At 38.7% G+C, this 20,488-nt stretch overlaps 1 protein-coding gene across 1 annotated transcript in view; it reads left to right on the top strand.

Moving 5' to 3' along the window:
• Positions 1-781: 781 nt before the first annotated feature.
• The window catches only part of LOC123868497 (fibronectin type-III domain-containing protein 3a), an 81,039-nt gene continuing 61,332 nt past the window's right edge, over positions 782-20,488 (top strand). Inside the window, exon 1 of the mRNA XM_045911073.1 lies at positions 782-1,102. The gene's annotated coding sequence lies outside the window, so the exon portion shown is untranslated. The remainder of the gene's footprint in view (positions 1,103-20,488) is intronic.

The following is a 20,488-nucleotide window of genomic DNA, read 5'->3' as shown; positions in this document are numbered from 1 at the left end:
ATACATTTCTGATAGCGCGTCGTGACACACCGAGTCGTATTGCTACAGACCTCTGAGACATTCCCTCCTGAAGCAAAACTACCGCTCTGGTTGCAGTTTCCATATCCTTATGACGACGAGAACCAGGCATTGTAATCGGGACTAGTAACAAATCAAATAAACACAGTGATATTCAACAGCAAACTTTGTAAATGACACTAGGAACACGAGCGACTGAATCTATGCATATAGGGGTAAATTTCAAGCACTTGCATTTTTTTGGCTGTCCACTTAACGATAACGTGTAAGTTATTGCTTAAAATATCGTTAAGGATTCATAAACAAGCCTACTTGATGTTAGAATGCATAACTTTGCTTATGATTGACATACCGCATATTTATAAACAAAATTCGAGATTAACTCGTGGTGGGCCCTATTTTGTTTTGAGTAGTTTAGAATCTCCAAGCAAACACGCTCTCTAGGGTTGCTCGAGTAACTGTGGTCCTTTGTAGGGTCCTTGTATTTAGTGCTCCTACTTGCATGCTATACCGTATGCGTTTCATAGCTATGTCGGCATAACAATGCGAGGAATCGGAAGTAGCTAGAGTAGAAAGGTACACAGATGAGTCGCGTCATCAATTCATCTCGGAGTCTCATGGTGCGAATGTTGTCCATGGCGACGACGTCGGCGGCGTCGTCGCGTTGCTAAGCGGCGCGGGTCGGCAGCGGGCGGCGGCCGAGCGGCGCGGCGGCGGCGGCGCGGAGGCCGCCACGTCGCGGAGAGGCCCCGCGGCGGAGGGACGAGGGAGAGCCGCCGCTCGCCACTCAGTACTCTCTGTGCGGTGCCGGTGAGTCGCCGCCTCTCGCTCTGCCGCCGCCAGTGACCGACCTCTGGAACCCGACCGTTTATGACATTCGACAACCCCGCCCCGTGCATTTTTCCGAGTTGCATTTCGATCGGTGCGAAGAGTGCGTCGGCGGTGACCGATCGGTGACTCCTCCCGCGTTTATTTATGTTGTCGTTTTGGTGTGGTGAATATTTGTGCCGTACGGACGATAACCGGATTATCTGTGCGCCCGAGTTAGTGGATATTTTTACCGATCGACGGCTTTTCCTCGAAGGTGAGTGAATTTCTCGATTTGGCGAATGTGACCGTGCGTGCACGGGACGGGACGTGGAGTCGTCGCGACGTGGCGCTCTGGAACGTCGAGAACACGGAGGCCCGATGCTCGAACGCCTCTCTCTTGCCACTGTATCGAATCGAATATCCTTTGATTAGATCCTTGTATTGTTGCGTGGCGTTGTTCTAAATTACGTTTATTAAGCGCTATGACGTCATGCACTAACAGGACGTGATTCTTGGAAAGCGAAAGATAGGTATGCGAGTAGTTTTACCGGAACAACTGCTATTTAGATTCTTGTTAGAATGCCCTATCCCACTATTCCATATGGTGGACGGAAACGAATGGAGACACGGGCGAGAGCGGGCGTCGGCGCGGGGAGGTGCGCGGCTGGTCAAGCGACCGCATTCCATATGGGATGCCGGACTGTATGCAATGTCAGTGTGGCTCTTAGCTACTCCCGCCTCTTGTACCTACCGATCATTGCACATTTGCAACAATGTCGGTTTTCCGTAGGTATATTATTGTAGTTATCTGTTGCTAAATGTTTGTTGTAGGTGGTGACATGACGGTGCAGGTCTCGTGTGTGCCTACGCTTAAATTTTAACTAGCTATCACCAATTGGACTGATAGTAGATACGAGCCTACCTAAGTACTTAAAGTTAACCACGAAGAAGGTGTCCGCTCTTTATGGACTTCCCTGCGTTAGTATCTATCTGGCCCACCTAGGTTCCTAAACTATCTAAATAGCGATGAAAAAACAGCTGACCACAATTTGATGAAACTTTTGCTATTTCTGTAGATTTTCTTTATTAGATTCTGTAGCGCAGTGCTGATGTTATCACAATCTTCTGTATATCTAGATAACTACTACCTAGTATCTAATCTACCTATCTACCTAAATCACATCATAATAATATTTACCTATCAAGACGTATCAAACAGCTTTATCTGGCGCAGCTCCTTTTTTAACCGACTTCAAAAAAGGAGGAGGCTCTCAATTCGTCGTTTCTTAATGTAAAAGGTTTAGTCAAAGGTGAGTAGGTAGGTAGGTATGTCACCCCCGTATACTAATTTGAGGGCAGATTGCTATAGTACGCTGCATAGCGCTTTGGCGACTTGTTGCGTTTGAACGAGGTCGGTACCTGCCCCTACCTATCAAAATGTAAGGAGCCTTACTAAATCGACTGGGGTTAAAAATGTGTGCGGAGAGAAACTGGGTACGTACTACGTGCATAACGAATAACGGTAATGTGTTAAGTCCAACGTTGCTACTAGAAATGTTTGTAGGCGTTTTTCACTGCGAAGCGTGCGTAGGAATCGCGCTGCTGCCGTCACGCTCTGCAGTGTGACATACGTTTCATACAGTCCGTTGTATATTACACAAATTATACAAGCAAGTCTTAAGAATACAGTTCCAGCTTCGAGCTACCGAAAAGCGATAAAGTCGCCGATCGATGCTAAACGTAAATATGGCGTGTGTGGCGGCCCTTAGATCTCGTAACAAAGCGCGAGAGTATGCGTGTTAGATAGTGCGTGCCATATTTCGACACTTGTCCCTCACTTCTTCCGCCCTGTGCCCTACTATTACTTACCTACGAAAAATACCAGAGCGTAGGTAGGTATTTTTCCATTCAGCCAATTTTATCAAGGTACCTACTAGTCCTATTACCTACCTACCTTATGATATGTAGGTACCTAATATCTTTCTAAAGAAAAACTATAAAAAGTTTTTTATTGTATAAAGGCAATTTGAATTTCTGTAAGTTTAAGAACCTTTGCACGTTGTTACACCAAGTCCTAAGCAATAGGAAAGTGTATAAGTAACTTATACATCTTACTTTCCCATATTCTAACTATTCAATCCCATATCTTTATTGCGAATTTGGGTTAGTTTACAGATCTTTATACTGTTGTTAGGTAGTGTAAAATATCTGGGCCCTTCAGCATAGATTTATGCATTATAGGTATGTAAGTTATACATATGTATTATACTTATACATTACCTACTTGTTATAGCATTTGGTGCATCTCGGAACCGTCTCCGTAAAAGTCCGTACTTTTATGTCGAAAAATCACCTACAGCTGTCATCGTAGACCGTTTTTCCTTCCCTTATAACGTGTGGCGTTATTAATAGATGCGTCATAATGTGCACCATTTTATCCAATCCTTGGCTGCTTTTATCCAGTGATAGACGGTTGTTTTTGCAGATCTTCGTTGTTCGTCCCACACAAAAAATTTCTCCCTTTATGTCTAATATAAAAGCCAGTCTAATTACATTTTATTCTCTTCAACCCGCGCCTTTCCTTGGTGATAACTTTGACGTCCTTGTGTGGGCGTTGCGTTCACGTTGTGTATCTTAAAATACCTATCCAGAATTATATTCATTACTAGCTGTGCCCGCGACTTCGTTCGCGTGGAATAGTGACTTTTCGCGCTTTATATAGCCACGGACGCTCAGGCGCGAGGCGCCGTGATTCTTTAAATTGACATAACTTTTTTATTTATGAACCGATTGACATGAAATAAACACTAAATCCTAAGTGAAGCTTACTACAATATATTAGTGAAAACCGTATCTAAATCGAATAAGCCGTTTCTGAGATTAGCGTGCACAAACACACAGACAAACAGACAAACAGACAAAAAAAAAATTAATTACAATTTAGGGTTCGGCATCGATATAATAACAACCCCTGCTACTTTTTTTTTTATATATTTCCATTGTACAGACACCACTTTTCTACAATTTTATTATATGTATAGATGTAGCTATCTGTAATGTTATCCTCTCCTAGAAGAGCTTAGTGATGTTATATCAAATTCGGTATTTGATCTAATAAGGTTTCGAGTTCAAAGGAAAGACGACTTCACTTGTGCTTTGAAGTCTTAACATTGCTATAAACAGGAATAGGTAAATAATTTAATTGTGGTATTTGTTGCTGTTATGTAAAAAAATGCCTGAATTCCCACAGAGTCATGAGAATTCAATAATTTTTGGGCACCTTCCATATCTTCCCGATGAGCAGAATGCCTCATAATATCTAGTGTCATTTAATTGCTATTATAATATTTTTTAGGAGCTGCGTTAGACAGTGGACATGCGTTGTTTCTGCCCAGACCTCAATACGAGGAGAACGCGAAAACAATACCTAACGAAGCTTCTGTTTTGTATCTCCTTGTGTAGATACTTACTTAAATATTTATCGCATAAAGTCCGGGTGTCGGGTCAAATTCACACAATCGCTGACCTTTAATCCCGCTTCAGATAGCTTAAATGAGTTATTTTGTTAATTCTTGGTACTATGTAGTATGTTCTGTTGTTTGTTACTGATACTTCCCATTTTATTTACTGCTATCATGGCATGCTAGCTTCTTACTGTACCTATCAGATACTACCTAAAAAAGTTCACTTCTTTTACTAGGTTTGTCAACTTTGCTTTGAAAATGTAAGTGACGGAGAGTCCCCAGTCCCCTCAATATCTAGCTACCACAATATAATATAAATATATATTTATTAATTGTCTTTGTTCTTCTAATCAAATGAGGAAATACGACCATGCAGATTGCAGACTGGCAAACCTTTGTAAGGAGCTTTACCTTGACATTATACTCGTACCTACCTAATACACGATTCGATAGTTTTCTTGTTCGCAAATTGGGTGAGTTTTATTTTAAACTAGCTGATGCCCGCAGCTTCGCCCGCGTGAATTGGTCAGATCCCCTGCAGCATCAGGATTGAGGAGTTGGACTCCAATTTTTTTATGAAACAATGTCGCAAAGTTCTTCTATCGATTAAAAAAGAAATGACGCAAATCGGTTCAGAAATCTCGGAGATTTCGGTGTACATAGGTAGAAAAACACAACTCCCTTTTTGAAAGTCGGTTAAAAAAGTAGCCTATGTTACTCCCTGGTCAATTCTCTACTTGTCTGTGAAAATCCCGTCAAAATCGGTTCAGCCGTTCCCAAGATTAGCCTTTTCAAACAGACAGACAGACAGACAGACAGACAAAAATTTTAAAAACGTGTGATTCAGTTATAGTATCGTTCAAATAACCATATGACCTTAATATGTGGTAGTTATTTCGAAATTACAGACAGACACTCCAATTTTATTTATTAGTAAGTATAGATGGCAGATCTTCAATATCTGCCCTAATAGTAGTTGTAAATAAGTAGGTAGGTATCTATTACAAGTAATGCCTACAGCTTATCATTTTTTTATTTTCTCAACTTTCCAGTAAAGTACCTACGTCTACCTATGTAATAATTTGTAAATTAATTTCGCTAATGTGTACATCTTTCTGAGGTGATTCATCTGCTGAATGGAGATATTCTCATTTATGTTTTCTGATGAAATAAATGCATTCCGCGGTCTCCTCTCACCGCCTCGAGATAATAAATAGGTAGATAGCTACTAGCTAGGTATCTAATGTAGTAACGCTTGTCGCTACTGTTTGTCTTGCTCTTGCTATTGATAAAAGTGCGAGTCGTACTCGCAAACGAAGGGATATCATTGTACACGAAATAACACTTTTTTTTGTGATGTTTCTTAAAATTCACGGTTTTTGGATTTTCCCATAGAGGTAGTTATATTAAAACAAATTTTCCCCTTTAAGTAGGTACTTGTGCTATCTAAGTCACTGCTAAGCTGCTAGGTAATTTGCGCGCTTCTAGATGAACAAGAATGGACTCTATAGTTTTTAATTTCCTTGCCGGGTCTTGACAGACTGACCACGAAGTGATCTTGTAAAGGTTCCTTTTTTCCTTTTGAAATATATACGGAACCCTAATTGACAGGTAAATTCAGTCAGTCAATTTGTTATTTTATATACTTAATAGGTATTATGTAGGCACATAGATAACAATTATTATTTTGTTAGGAAAATCTAGTAGTAGGAGCCTTGTTGGTAACGGTTTCGTCGTGTTTGCAGAAGCGCGTCTTTGCGTGTGTGCGTTGGTACGCGTCGCTGTACACATACACGCACACTACCGCAATCACAACTACGGTGCGGCCGTTGAACCGAATATCTAAGGAATTTCTCCACTTCGTCATTACGTTTGAAAAAAATAAAGCAGGGGATGGCGCAGATTGGTTTTTGATGATGAATCTAAACAGTGGATTTCTTTTTCTAGTCTAGGATATTACTTGTTGTGGCCCATTCATTCAGATATTTTACGCCAAAAATAGGGCCTAAGGATAAGTTGTAGGAAATGCCAAAGAGTTGCCAAGAAACAGGATCTTGGAACATTTACCCTATTTTTATGATTTTGCATTTTTCAGATAAGTATAATGGTACAATCGACGACTTTATATACTTACTATAATAATGAAGAATCTCTCTATGAGTTTATAAGACAGTGCAGCTATAGGTACCTACCTACTGTAGTAATAATTTTCCTTAGAGATAACTTAAAAGATAAACAAATCGCAGAAACCTTCTCGGAGAAACACGTAAGCGACGTGATTTGCCCGGCATTTTAGACCTTCGGAGTTAGGTTTTTCACTGATGTATCACTCTCCTTTAATCATGATTTTATCATCTGTTCGCGATAACAAGGTCCTATGTTAGTATAGGGTTCCGTACCCGAAGGGTGCCAACACGGCCTTATTGCTAAGACTCCGCTGCCTGTCCGTCCGTACGTCCGTCCGTCTGTCTGCCAGCGGGCTGTATCTCGTGAACCGCCATAGCTAGAGGGTCGGAATTGTCACAGAATGTGTATTTCTGTTGCTGCTTAAGAACAAATAATAAGAATTTCTAAATGACCGCCATGAAAATAATAAATATTAAATAAATAAATGTTGTTTTTTGTACGATGGTACGGAACCCTTTATCTGTGAGTCCGACTAGCACTTAACCGATTTTATTGTATAGGGCATAGGCAACACCGCGCATAGGGCGCCTCTGTCAGCGAGAAGCTAGGTACTTGTTTACCTTTTAAGTCGGTTAAGAAAAATTGATTAGGTAAACCTTACTTACGGCCTATCTATCTCATACAGATAGGTAGTTGTAAATAACTAACGACAGTGTTATTAACCGTTATAATTAACATAAATTGCGTTATCGTGTAAGTTTACTGTTTACATAACTATTTACATAATAGCTAATAGGTAGGTAGGTAGATCTTATATCTTGACTCACAATCCAGATTCTAGCACTTTTACATCATTGCCTCGCTCATAGGTAGGGTAACCAGACGTATGGATTTCACCTCCCGTCATGTCAGGAATATCAGGATGCTTAGACGCTAGTATCAGAATTGTTGCCGGAGTGTAAACCGTCAGGCTTTTCATTAAATAGGTAAAAATCTTAATCATTATTAACTAAATAATATATTATCCTGACTTGTCAACGCTCAAGCCAAATCCTTGGACCTAGAAAGTAGAAAGCTCGAATTTTGCAAACAGGTTCCTTTTAAAATGCAGAAATAAGGATAGATTTTTTGAAATTATCAATCGAATGGGCAGGTGGTAGTGGTCGCTAGGAATAATTACTGAAAATTCTTTCTTTTTTATAAGAAAAATCAGGACTTGTAGAAATCAAAAGTCAGGACTTATCCATGTACTACCTGGCAACCCTACTCATAGGAACCTATTTCACTAATAAAAGATTGCATCACCCGCGTTCACTTGAGTTTCGACACAGTATATAGTTGTACAATGCATCAACAACATCCGGTTCGAAATGCTAAATTCACATTCAGCATTTTTGATGGTCTTTCTAACAATAGGTAGTAGGTACCTTGTTAGTAGTGCAATGATATTTTACAAAAAAAAAACTATTCTATAGTGTCTAGATAAGAGAATAGGTAGGTATATAGGTTTCACTAAATAGTGAAATGTCAGAAGAGCTATGTAACAAGTTAAGAAATTGAAAGTCTCAAGGCTTCTGCGCCGGACTTCCTGGTTAACATAGCTACCTAACCGTAAAATATGATAAATGAAAATGCAAAAAGTGCATCAAAATCGGTTCTGTAGTTTTTGAGAAAAATTGTATTACTCTTGTCTACCTACAACCAGTTTACGCTGGCCATATACGGTCAAGTTTGCAGGTGATTTGATTCGACGCGTCCAGGAAACTTGGCGGTACATGGCTATCAGTTGATTGGCTGGAGCTGTTTCAAGTCCGCTGTAAACACGATCGTGTATGGCCAGCGTTACAACCTCTTCTTGCATCCTAAGTACCGTTTGTTTATTTAAATGGTCTAATTGAGTTGTCGTTTTAACATCTCACGGGGTTTGACCATATCCCTGAAGGATATCGTAAAATCCTGGTTTATACCATTTTCCTGCGACATTTAAAATAGCGATGTGGAATCGCGATGGTGGTCCGACGGCGAGCGGGCGTACGGCGAGTCGGGCGAGAGCCAGCGAGCGGAGACCGGCGACCTTGGGCCGAGCCGCGCCGCGGACGTTCGTTGAACGCACCTTGCTCCGCGCACCACCCCGCCGCACGCCCGCCGCCATCGCAACCCGTTTGCGCTACGATTATGCGTAATTTTCGTAAATTAAATTTAGAATTAGTCGTAACTCGTAAGTCTAGGTACCTGCCTGCCTACTAGCGATGGGCATGATTGCTAATTTAAAATCATAAGCATTTATTTAGTGAAATTATTATTTTTTAATACAGTTGCTCAAAAAGTGGCGTATTGCAGGGACGTATAGCGTTCGGGATGTGGGCTATTACATACTCGTGCTTTTTCTTTACCTTTCCCGCACTCGTGCTTTTTCTTTCCCAACTGTCAAAATATTAAAAAGAAAAACCAACCATGAAGTTTTTACTAAAAAAATTCATAGAAGTTTTTATGATTCATGCAAATACGTATTTCTAATAAGAAGCTACTAATTTGTTTCAATATCAGATTTAATGATTTGATTGAATGAGTTTGGTTAGGTTTCATTTCATTTCATCTCATTAAATTTCATTTTCATTTCATATCAATAAAAAACTTCTACTGAAGACTTGGCTGTATGGGCATAGTTACCTTTGCCTACCAGAATGGGTGAAGAAAAAAAAACTCTGCTTATATTCTACGGTTGGCGCCATTTTTCAGAAATTTTCTTTGCGAGTTTAGTTGTTGGTTGCCTAAAATGAGTAATTTCGACCCTAGTTTTTATATCTATTAACAATAAAGTTGTTTTAAATTAAATTAAATTAAGTTAGGTGAGTTTATTGTGTTTTTATTATTTTATTAAATTGATCCATTTTTTCGCAACTGTATTAAAAATAGTCGTTCAGTACACGTGCGGAACCGTCATTGCAACTCGTTCCGACTGTCAACCCTCGCCTTCAGCTACGCCTCGGCTCGGGTAGACATTTGTCGGAACTCTTTGCAATGACAGCCTTTCCGCACTTGTAATGAAATATACTATTACTTGCCAGTGATTTTTCACGGAATGTGATTTTTCAATTTTCAGTTTTTCACACTTACAATCATTTGCTTCTTAAAAACTAGGAATTATGATCAAGATCAATGGCGCTGATATTTCGCAGGTTGGTTTTCACGAAAACAGATTTTTCGCATTTATGATACGTGCGAAAATTCGTTTTTCATGTAACGTTGCAAATGATTGTTTGCTATATTAATTGAACTGGATGTTTTTTCCCTTGGCCTTTCGGACACGCAGTGATGCGAGTGTTCTCGTTCGCGCGCTCTTTAGCTCGGGTGGATGACCGTGCGCACGCGAAATGTAAACCATAAAGCGGGATTGAATGCAATAATTTTCTTTATAAGATTTTGCTTTTTAATTTTACTAACTACAGGCAGTAAGGTAGCAAGTGCTACTCAAACGGAAAAGTTTTTCACGTGATTTTTCACGGGCTATGTGAAATGGTCCATGATTTCATAATAATAGGCAACTGCCATAGTTCTACTCGTCAATGCATCAAGCTACGTAAACAGCCTAGGCTATGCTGCCGACTCAGAATTTTAATTTAATTTGCGAAGATAAAAACTACTTGCCTCTGAAGTTAACAACGCCAACAATGCAACCTAAATTAGAGCTTTATTGCCTTTTCGTTGCTACGAATTTAAATGTGCTAATAAAATGCGAAAGACGTTGTTTGGATAAAAAACTAAGTGGATGCATGCTATTTTTACACTTGCCTGAAAAACAAAATAAAATCACATAAAGAGACAAGGCTTTGCCTACATACCTAAACTAATTATGTGTAACTAGTTGATGCCCGCGACTTGGTCCGCGTGGCCCTATAGTACGCGACAGTTTGAGATGGTAATTGAGGTATGAGGCAGGGGGAAGCACACCTGCACGTCACCCGCACTAACCCAAGCGGGCTAAGCGGGTGTAGGTACGGGGCGTTCCCACCCTGGTTGCCATCTCAACCTGTCGCGCACTATAGGTAGGTTTTTTACACCTCTTTGGTTTTCTCTTAAAATTCGAACTCTTCGATTTTCTGCAATTCAGGATGTTAGCTAATTTCAGCCAAATCAGTTCAGCCCTTGTGGATCGAAGAGGTAACAGACATCCAAACTTTCACATATTTTATAATCGGGATTAGTAATTAGAATTACGATTGCTTTTAAAAAACATCATAATAAATACAGGTTGGTGTAAAATATTTACGTAGGTAGTTAGTAGGTACCTTCCCTAGGTACTCTAGTTTATTCCTTATTTAATATTTACACATGGACAAAATGTTACAAAATGTGCCGTAAAAGAGGCCGCCGTTTGATATCGACTCTCCTTATCTGCTCGAGTCCAATAATAAACAGCTGATAAAGAGCGGATATTAATGTTGGCGTAAATTACTCGAAGACTATAGCTACATAGAAAAAAAACCGGTCAAGTGCGAGTCGGACTTGCTCACGAAGGGTTCCAGACCATTGTTCTACAACATACCTAATATACAGAACACTTTTATGTAGAGCGCTGCAAGTTTATGATGACGGACTATGCGATATATATACCTGCCTACGTGATTAAGTAAATTAATTTTTTCGTGAACACATTTTAATTTTTTTTTTTTGTGATGTAACCACAAATTCGTGGCTTTCGGATTATTTCCTTTAAATAATCCGAAGTAATTATACTTGTGCTATAAGAACAACCTGCCTGCCATTCACGATGCAACGGGAAGTACCCTATAGGTTTTCTTGATAGACATGTGCAATTGGGTCGAAATATCGACAGATAAACCATCGAATTGTACCATATGTACCCGTTATATACGTTAAACCCCAAAATAAGCTTAAAATCATTAGACAACAAAGTGATCCTATTAAGGTTCCTTTTTCCTTTTGAGGTACGGAACCCAAAAATTAAAGAAGTGATGTACCTACCTATGTACATATTTAATAGAAAATCAAAGGGATTGATAAGAATATAGGATTATACTAGGTACCTACCTTTAACTAATCAGTGATTGATTAGGATCACACATCTCCGACGAACATAACCAACCATATGTAACCAACATAAAATAAGTAGCATTGGACAAGAACGAGTTGCACTGCACGACCCAAACCGCATCGCATGCGCTAAAGGATGCGATATACCCCGGACCGTATTGTATCACGCCTTGTATTAAATAATAATATTTTATTCGCGTTTTTGAATAATGCGTTTCTTGTCCGTATTATAAATAATTATATATATGTAGTATGTAATGTGCAAATCAGTTTACTTTAACTGAGATTACAAGTTTAGTAGATAGGTACTTACATTATAAAAAAATTAACATAATATAGGTTCGGTAGGTAGGTGTAAATCATTTTAATTATTTATTAAAGTCAATATTTCGCTTGAATTTTTATCCTGAAATTCATCATCATTAACAATTTGACACATTAGAACAACTCCCTTTTTGTCTGAAGTTCAAAACACAGTTCAATGACCACATTTTCGAGGTAGTAATGTCGTCAACAGAGATTGAATCACTAGCAAAACAAAAGGCTTTTGGACGACGGACGTCTCGCCTTGGCATCCACAGACGTGCCAACAAGTTGGCTGCAAAAACGCTCAAACCAACAACTAATAAAAAAGAGTCAATTAATTAGCGCTACCAGTCTAATAAAATAACATATCCGCGTAAGTCTGCAGCTTACTAACGGCCAAAATTAAAATCAATCTATCTGCAATCTGTCGATGAGTTACTTAACAATGTTGTTATTCGTCCAAAGTCTTTTTGACAAAAAACAGCGTTGCTAAGTAACTTATCGACCAGTTAAAGATAGATTGAGCATTAATTTTGGCCGTAAGTTGAAATATGCCTGTAGGATAAATACCTGGATTTAGGCAGGATAGGTCACCGGTGGTTTGGAGTCTTCCCTTTCTCGTATTCCGTGGATAGTTTCTTCGAAGCACAGATTCGCAGAACACTTCACTTAATTTTAAAGTTTATGTGATTTAACTTATTTATTTAGCGTAGCGTTTTTACAGTTTAATAGCGGGTTTTGCGTGATTAATTTAGCGTTATATGAGTTTTTTACACAAGCGGCGCGTGGCGTTTTGTACAGCGGGCGTCACGCAGTTAGCGGGTTTCAGACTCGACGTGCGTAAACGCCGGTTCAAAGGTAACTGACAGGAGCGGGGTGTGAGAGCGGGTAATAGGATGGAATTTTATGTGTGCGTGAGTGTTTGTATGTGTGTATGTATGATAGCGTAATTAAATATATAATAATAACTTAAGTAACTAGAGGGCGCTTACAACTTCCCCCGCCTAGAGGTAATCCTCTAAACAGAACGAATTGCAAGACAGAGAGATAAAAATTATAGCGTTAAAAGCGTTTAAATAGAGTTAATAGCAGCCTATTGAGAAGGTAGAGGGCATATCCGAACTACAGGCCTGATGTAGCTTCCGGAACGCGTTCTAACTTTGACTGCTCGAATTATACTGTCTTTCCCTGGATAGAGTTCTTCTATAACTCCTAGAGGCCAGCAAAGAGGATGAACGTTGGAGTCTTTGATTACAACAACAGCTCCAAGACTCACAGGGTTGGATGGAGTATTCCACTTTTGTCTGTGTTGTAAAGAAGTCAAATATTCTTGGCTCCAGCGTTTCCAGAAAGAACAAGTAATTTTAGTTAACAATTGATAGCGGGATAAGCGGCTGTCGGGAATATCCGTTAAATCCTCGACAGGTAAATATTTTGCGGGAGTGAGATTAAGAAAATGATTGGGCGTAAGTGCGGAAAGATCTGACGGATCAGAGCTTAAAATACATAATGGTCTACTATTTAATAAGTTTTCGATTTGAATTATAATTGTATTTAATTCTTCATAAGTAAGGATTTGTGTCCCTACTACCTTGTATAAATGCGTTTTTACACAGCGAACGTTAATTTCGCTAAGACCATTAAAATGCGGGCCGTAAGGCGGGCTATGTTTAAATTGAATACGATGTTCTGCGAGGCGATTTTCAATGAAATTTTTATGAGCATTGGACTGTATGAGAGTGTAAAGTTCATCTAATTTGCGTTTAGCTCCAAAAAATGTAGTAGCTCCATCGCTGTATATTAGACTTACAGGGCCTTTGCGTGCGCTTAGTCTTAAAAAAGCTGCAAGAAATAAGTCAGAACTAAGATCTGAGACTAATTCTAGGTGTACTGCCTTGGTAGTCATGCATGTAAATATGCAGACGTACGCTTTATGACTTTTAATACCTCGGCGGCGAATGTGAGTTACAAAGAAAGGTCCCATGTAGTCCACAGCGGTGTGAACGAAGGCTTTAACTTGCGCTACTCTAAAAGCGGGTAACTCTCCCATTTGTGGAAAAGTAGATTGAGGGTTAGCGCGAAAACAAATATTGCATTTGTGTACACGTTGTCGAACCAAGTTTCTGGCAGCAATGATCCAGAACTTCTGTCTGAGTAAAGCGAGTAATAACGCGGGTCCTGTATGCAAATTAGTGATATGATAATAATCAACTATTAGTTGAGTGATGCGGTCTTTAGAAGGTAAGATTATTGGATGTTTTTTTGACCAAAATTTAATTGCGAATTGCTTAAACGACCACCAACTCTGATGATGTCGTCTGCGAGAAATGGGTTAAGTTTTAAGATCGATTTCGAGCAAGGTTTATTATTTTTGAGAGCGTGAATATCTTGAGAAAAATGTTTATTTTGAACATAGCGAATTATATAAGTTTCTGCAAATTCTAGATCTGAAACTGTAATAGAACCGCGTGATTTTAAGCGTTTAGAGAATCTTAACATGTAAACAATGGTGCGCAATAATTTAGACCAGCTAGAACAGCGTTCGGCTAAGATATCAATCGGATGTTGAGTGTCGGAAACAGAAGTTTCAACTGCTAGAACAGTAATTTTTGCTTCTTCAAAATTTTCATTGTGAGCGTTTACTTGAAAAGGCGTTATGGGCCATCGCGATATAGGATGCGTTGTCCACTGAGGAGCGTTAAACCAAAGTTTGCGTTCTAATAATTCTTTCGGCGTGACTGGACGAGATATAATGTCCGCAGGATTTTCGCGTCCTTTTATATGATACCAATGTTCAGCAGATAACTTTGAATTAATTTCGGTAATCCTATTGGCAACGAATGTATGGTATTTATATGCGGGAGAATGCAGCCATGAAAGAGCTACTGTAGAGTCCGAAAATGCGTAAATGTTATTTATTTTGCAGCGCTTGCTAAGAGTTTCACGTATCAAATCAATTAAACTGGCTAATAGAAGAGATGCGCAAAGCTCGAGTCGAGCGAGTGATGTTTTCTTAAGCGGTGCGACTCTAGATTTTGAAGCGAGCAAATGAATAGATCCAGAAGAATGTTCATCTGAACTTACGCGTATGTAAACGGCGGCTCCATAGCATTTTTCACTAGCGTCAGAAAAACCTATGAGCGTTACATGGGATTCAGAGTTCATCCCTACGTAGCGTGGAATTTTGATTTGTTCTAAATGTGGTAGTTCATTACAAAATTGTTCAAACTGTTGAGCGATTGAGCTGGGTACTGGAGTATCCCAGTCGAGATTTAATTTCCAACATTCTTGGACGAGAAGTTTCATAAAAGCGGTAACAGGACCTATTAGACCGATTGGATCGAACAGGCGCGCGGTAATTGAAAGAATTAAGCGTTTTGTATAATCGCGTGGACTCTCATTAGCGTTGATTTTAAAAGTAAAAGTGTCGAGTTTAGGATGCCACTGCATTCCTACTATTTTTGTAACGTCTTGAGCATCTGAATCAAAATTAATTGCGTGCGGATTTTTATGAGAGCTAGGAACTTCATTTAGAAATTTAGTGTCATTGGAGATCCATTTGGTTAAATTGAAACCACCTGAGTTGAACATATCGACCATTTCATGATAAGTTGCTTTGGCTTTCTCAAAACCATCGATTGAGTTTATGTAATCGTCCATGTACATGTGATGAGTAGCTTCATTAGCTGCGAGCGGGTACCTGTCAATGCTGTCTTCAGCTAGCTGACGCACGACTCTCATGGCGAGATAAGGTGAACTAGATACTCCAAATGATACTACGGTGAAGTTATAAGTGTCAATAGATTGATCAGTGTCAAATCTAAAAAGAATTCTTTGAAAAGCGTGATGCGCGGGCGATAAATTTAATTGAAAATAATGTTTTTCAATATCTGCGGTTACTGCGATTGAGAATAAGCGTAAATTTATTAAGAGTTCAAATATGTTATTTTGTAAGTTAGGACCTACATATAATAAATCGTTAAGCGATTTTCCGGAGGTAGTTCGACTTGAAGCGTTTAGAACGATACGAGTTTTCGAAGTCTGCTTATCAGGGCGATAAACAGCTCTGTGCGGAATATAATAACAATTTATATCGCGTGAAGGGTTGTCTACTTTCGTAAGATAACCTTTGTCTATGTATGACTGAATGGTTGCGTTATAATCTTTACGAAGAGCGGGATTAGCGTTTAATTTCTTCTCTAATTGAAGAAAGCGGAGTTTGGCGATCGAGTATGAGTCACCGAGTTTAGCGGGATCATCTTTAAAGGGTAAGTGAACAGTATATCGGCCTGTTTCATCGCGTGAGTAAGTATCTTTAAAGATGCGTTCACATGCTTCATCATCAGGGCTTATGTGAATTTTATTAGGTACATTTTCTAATGACCAAAAGCGTTCAGTAATTTCATCAAGTGACGGAGAGTCTGTGTGACATAAAAAAGTTTTAAAATCGTTTGAGCGGTGAGTCGAGTTGTGAGCTGCGCAGTCTGCTCTCCCCATCAGTATGTAGCCTAGCGTGCTTTGAACCGCGACTACAGACGAACGAGGCGAGACCACTCTGTCACACCCAAGCAAGAAGGGGAACAGTTCATTACCGATTAGGCAATCGATCGGCCCTGGAGTATGATAATCGTCGTCAGCCAATGGCAATGCGTGTAAATGAGTTAACTGGGAAACATCGATACGAGCGTTTGGTAAGTGGTCGGTAATTGTGTCTATCACCCTAGCGGTAATAGTATAAGAACAGCGTGAGTCAAAGCGAGAATAAATTTTAAATGTTACAAATCCCAGTGATGTGCTTTCTGTTTGACCAATGCCTTTTACAACTGACGGAGCGAATTTAATTTTCAAATTTAAGCGTTGACAACATTCTTTTGATATAAAATTAGTCATTGAACCTGTATCTAAAAATAAACGGATAGCGTATTGCGTATTGTTACTACATACATTTACTTTCGCGGTAGGTAAAAGTACAGTTGTATCTTGTGAATAATTGCGTGAAGAGGTAGTCACCGAAAGTGCTAATTCTGTAGGATTGGTTGGCGGAGCGTGAGGTGCGGGAGGTGGTGCTGTAATCTTTGGCAAATCACTAGATTTATCATTCTGCGGTGGCATCTGTATCGGAGTGTTATTGTTGTTAGCACCATAGCGGTTCGGTGAGTAAGCGGTGGCATGTGACTGTGAGGTCCCGGGTTCATACCTAGGCTTAGAAAAAGAGCTACATAACAGACTGTGATGTGAGCTAGATGCACAGTTCCCACATCGACCCTGGCTCTTACAGCGGAATTTTAAATGAAATCCTAGGCAGAACTCACAAAATCTATTTTTTCTCACTATGTCTAGCTTAGTTTTAGCGTCTTGATTTTTAAAAACCTCACACTTGTAAAGCGGATGAGCGTCTTGATTTTTACAGATTATGCACTTACGTTGAGTATTTTGAGAATTTAAATTATAATTATTGTTGTTGCTGACTGTACTAGTATAAGTCTGAGTTTGCGATTTAGGTTTATATGAATTAGGTTTTTTATTTGGAGTGTGAGTATTAACTTGAGCGGAGCGTAAAGTTTGTATTTTTAATTGTTCTTTTAGAAAGTTATTTAAATCGGAAAAAGTAGGTATTTTAATGTGTTTATGATTTTGTTCAAATAATGTGACAACATCTTTACTTAACTTTGAGAGTGCTATGTGCGTAATCATAAAGTCTGATAAATCTGGTATTTCTAGGCGTCGCAGTGCCGCTTGCGCGGAGCAAAATTGATCAACAAAAGATTCGAGCGGTTGATTTTGTTTGCAATTTAAAATCGTATCTATGTGTTGAGTAGCTTGCACTCTAGTATCTTGATATTTCTCTAATAATGCGTTCCATATAATAAGATAATTCTCCGAAGTAGGTGGTATACCAGAACAAACCAAAAGCGCCTTATCAGTCAAGCAACTAACTAAGTATTGGACTTTCTGTACGTCAGTGAGTCTATTGTTGTTATGTATTAAGTTTAAAAAGTTTTCGTAAAAGACAGTCCATTTTGACGGACAGCCATCAAATGTTTTTAAATTCAGTGGAGGTAATTTTTTATTTAACAAACTGTATTGGTTGTCAAACTGTGACACAGCGGATTCACTTTTAATTTCATTTAGAGTATATTGAATTTGACAGTATAATGTGTCAAATGCGCCTAGCGGGGCATAGTTCGGCGTATAAACAGGGTCATGTTTCAAATAGGCTGAAATTAAATCGTCTATAACTATCGCGAAATCTTGACGTAAATTTTCTAAACTTTGAACGCGAGATAAGAAATTCGTTTTGTTCACAGAATCACTCACCTTCAGACTTAAATCATATATTTGTTGAATTGATAAAAACAAGAATTCTTTCTTAGCCTCTAATCTAACAATAGTTTCGTTAGATTTCGACATTCTGATTTCTGATATGCGATAATAAACGTTATTTCAAGCGAATAAGACTCAATACAGGCGAATAATTATTTCGATATAATTTTTATAATGAGTTAGTTGTAGGTAGATATAAAAAGTTTTAATCTTTAAATATTGAAAAATATACATAAATAATTATATATAATGCGTTAATATAATGTAATGCGTGGATCTAAACATTAATATGCGTAATTATACAAGATTTTTGTATATTTTTGTTAGCGGCGGTACCTATGTTCCGAACGTAATTCTATTGCAATGAATATTGAAATATACAATAAATAGCGTGTTTAGTGTTGAATTGTATATGAATACGATTCTAGGAAGAGAAATTGGATCCGGTTCGAAGGACCAGAGAAATTGTAGGATAAATACCTGGATTTAGGCAGGATAGGTCACCGGTGGTTTGGAGTCTTCCCTTTCTCGTATTCCGTGGATAGTTTCTTCGAAGCACAGATTCGCAGAACACTTCACTTAATTTTAAAGTTTATGTGATTTAACTTATTTATTTAGCGTAGCGTTTTTACAGTTTAATAGCGGGTTTTGCGTGATTAATTTAGCGTTATATGAGTTTTTTACACAAGCGGCGCGTGGCGTTTTGTACAGCGGGCGTCACGCAGTTAGCGGGTTTCAGACTCGACGTGCGTAAACGCCGGTTCAAAGGTAACTGACAGGAGCGGGGTGTGAGAGCGGGTAATAGGATGGAATTTTATGTGTGCGTGAGTGTTTGTATGTGTGTATGTATGATAGCGTAATTAAATATATAATAATAACTTAAGTAACTAGAGGGCGCTTACAATGCCTAAATATTCTGTACCTTTCGGTTCCAAGATTGTGTCCATAATAGATAACACCACATCAACAATTCAGAAAAACATCGATACATGTAAGTAGGTTTACAATCTTGTGATATACCTACATAATATTACGTAGCAGACTTATCCACTGTAGCGACGTAGCTATGTATGTTATTTGTACCTTTTCTATAAAACACCTTTGCTGATCCACGATTGTATGTACATACATAGGTAGCCGTGTTGGGTAAGTTAGGTATACTAGAGTTGGAAGTTGGCACGTCCGTAGACGCTACCAAGGCATGTATAATTGGTCATATAAAAAAATATTACCAAAACAAGCGTAGCGAGAGAGGTGGTTGCATTATTTTCGCACTAGTGGATGCGTGGGGCCCGCCGGGCGGCGCCGCGAGCGTTGACCGCGCGGCCGCTGCCTCGCGCTACATTATATCAATAACAATAAATTATATAGGTAGACACCATGCAAGAATTCTTTATTTGATTCAACGCTAAATGGTCGAACTGTAAAAAATATCCAGGCCTCAGTTGTTGTATTAGGATCTTTTTAATAAGAAACCTCTTTTTTGTGTTAATATTCCTTCGTCATGTAATGACAGTAAAAAAAGATATATAATAAAAAGACATGTAAAACTAATGGTGTCTTATTTAATATAATAATTTCATAATTAAATTATAAACACGACATCAGTGAATAGGTACCTATATACCTAAATAGTTTGTAAGGTAAGTGCCTCAGGTCTCTTAATTGATCGGAGGTGTACCTAAATAATTTATGCAGATACCTATCTTCTTACCTAATTGTAAACTACGAAAGTCGCAAAGTGTCCAACAAATGAACTAACCGAAATTAATAAGTTAATCAATCTATCTATCTGTTACCTACCTATCTGTCGATAAATTACGTAGCAACATTGATATTTGTCAAAAAGGACAATAGCGTTATCATAGACATGGATCGCTGAACGTTACAGATTAGTAGACACATCAATTTTTGAGCTCCATTTATTTATTTCTATGAGTAGACCGTACCTAACCTATTGACAGCTTACGGATACCTAAGTAGGATTCGTTTTAATACACCGAAGAAAAAATCGTAGCAAATGGATGTTTCTGGAATAAAATCTATTACGTAGGTACACAGTTTGAAACATTCCAAGTAGCTATGTAAGTACTTCCATAACCTCAAGAGATACACAAAGATGGATGCTTTACCTATAGGCAACATCAATTCAAAGAAAAGATCAATTAGTAAACATTGTATCCTATTCACGTACTTATCTCAGGATTACATACATAAACAACACAACTAATTACAGCCATTTACCTAGCTCAGAATTTTACGTAAGTGATCCGGGAAACCTTGTTAGTGAGCAATGAGCACGCTCATTACTCATCATACACGACTGTGCCGCATCTGCATCAGCCACGATTTATTGCATGCAGTATGTATAGCCAATAAACATT

The sequence above is a fragment of the Maniola jurtina genome, chromosome 1 (genome assembly GCF_905333055.1).
Source record: "Maniola jurtina chromosome 1, ilManJurt1.1, whole genome shotgun sequence".
Lineage (NCBI taxonomy): Eukaryota > Metazoa > Arthropoda > Insecta > Lepidoptera > Nymphalidae > Maniola > Maniola jurtina.
Note: the sequence above shows the minus strand (reverse complement) of the source record. Positions and strands in the feature narration are given on the sequence as shown.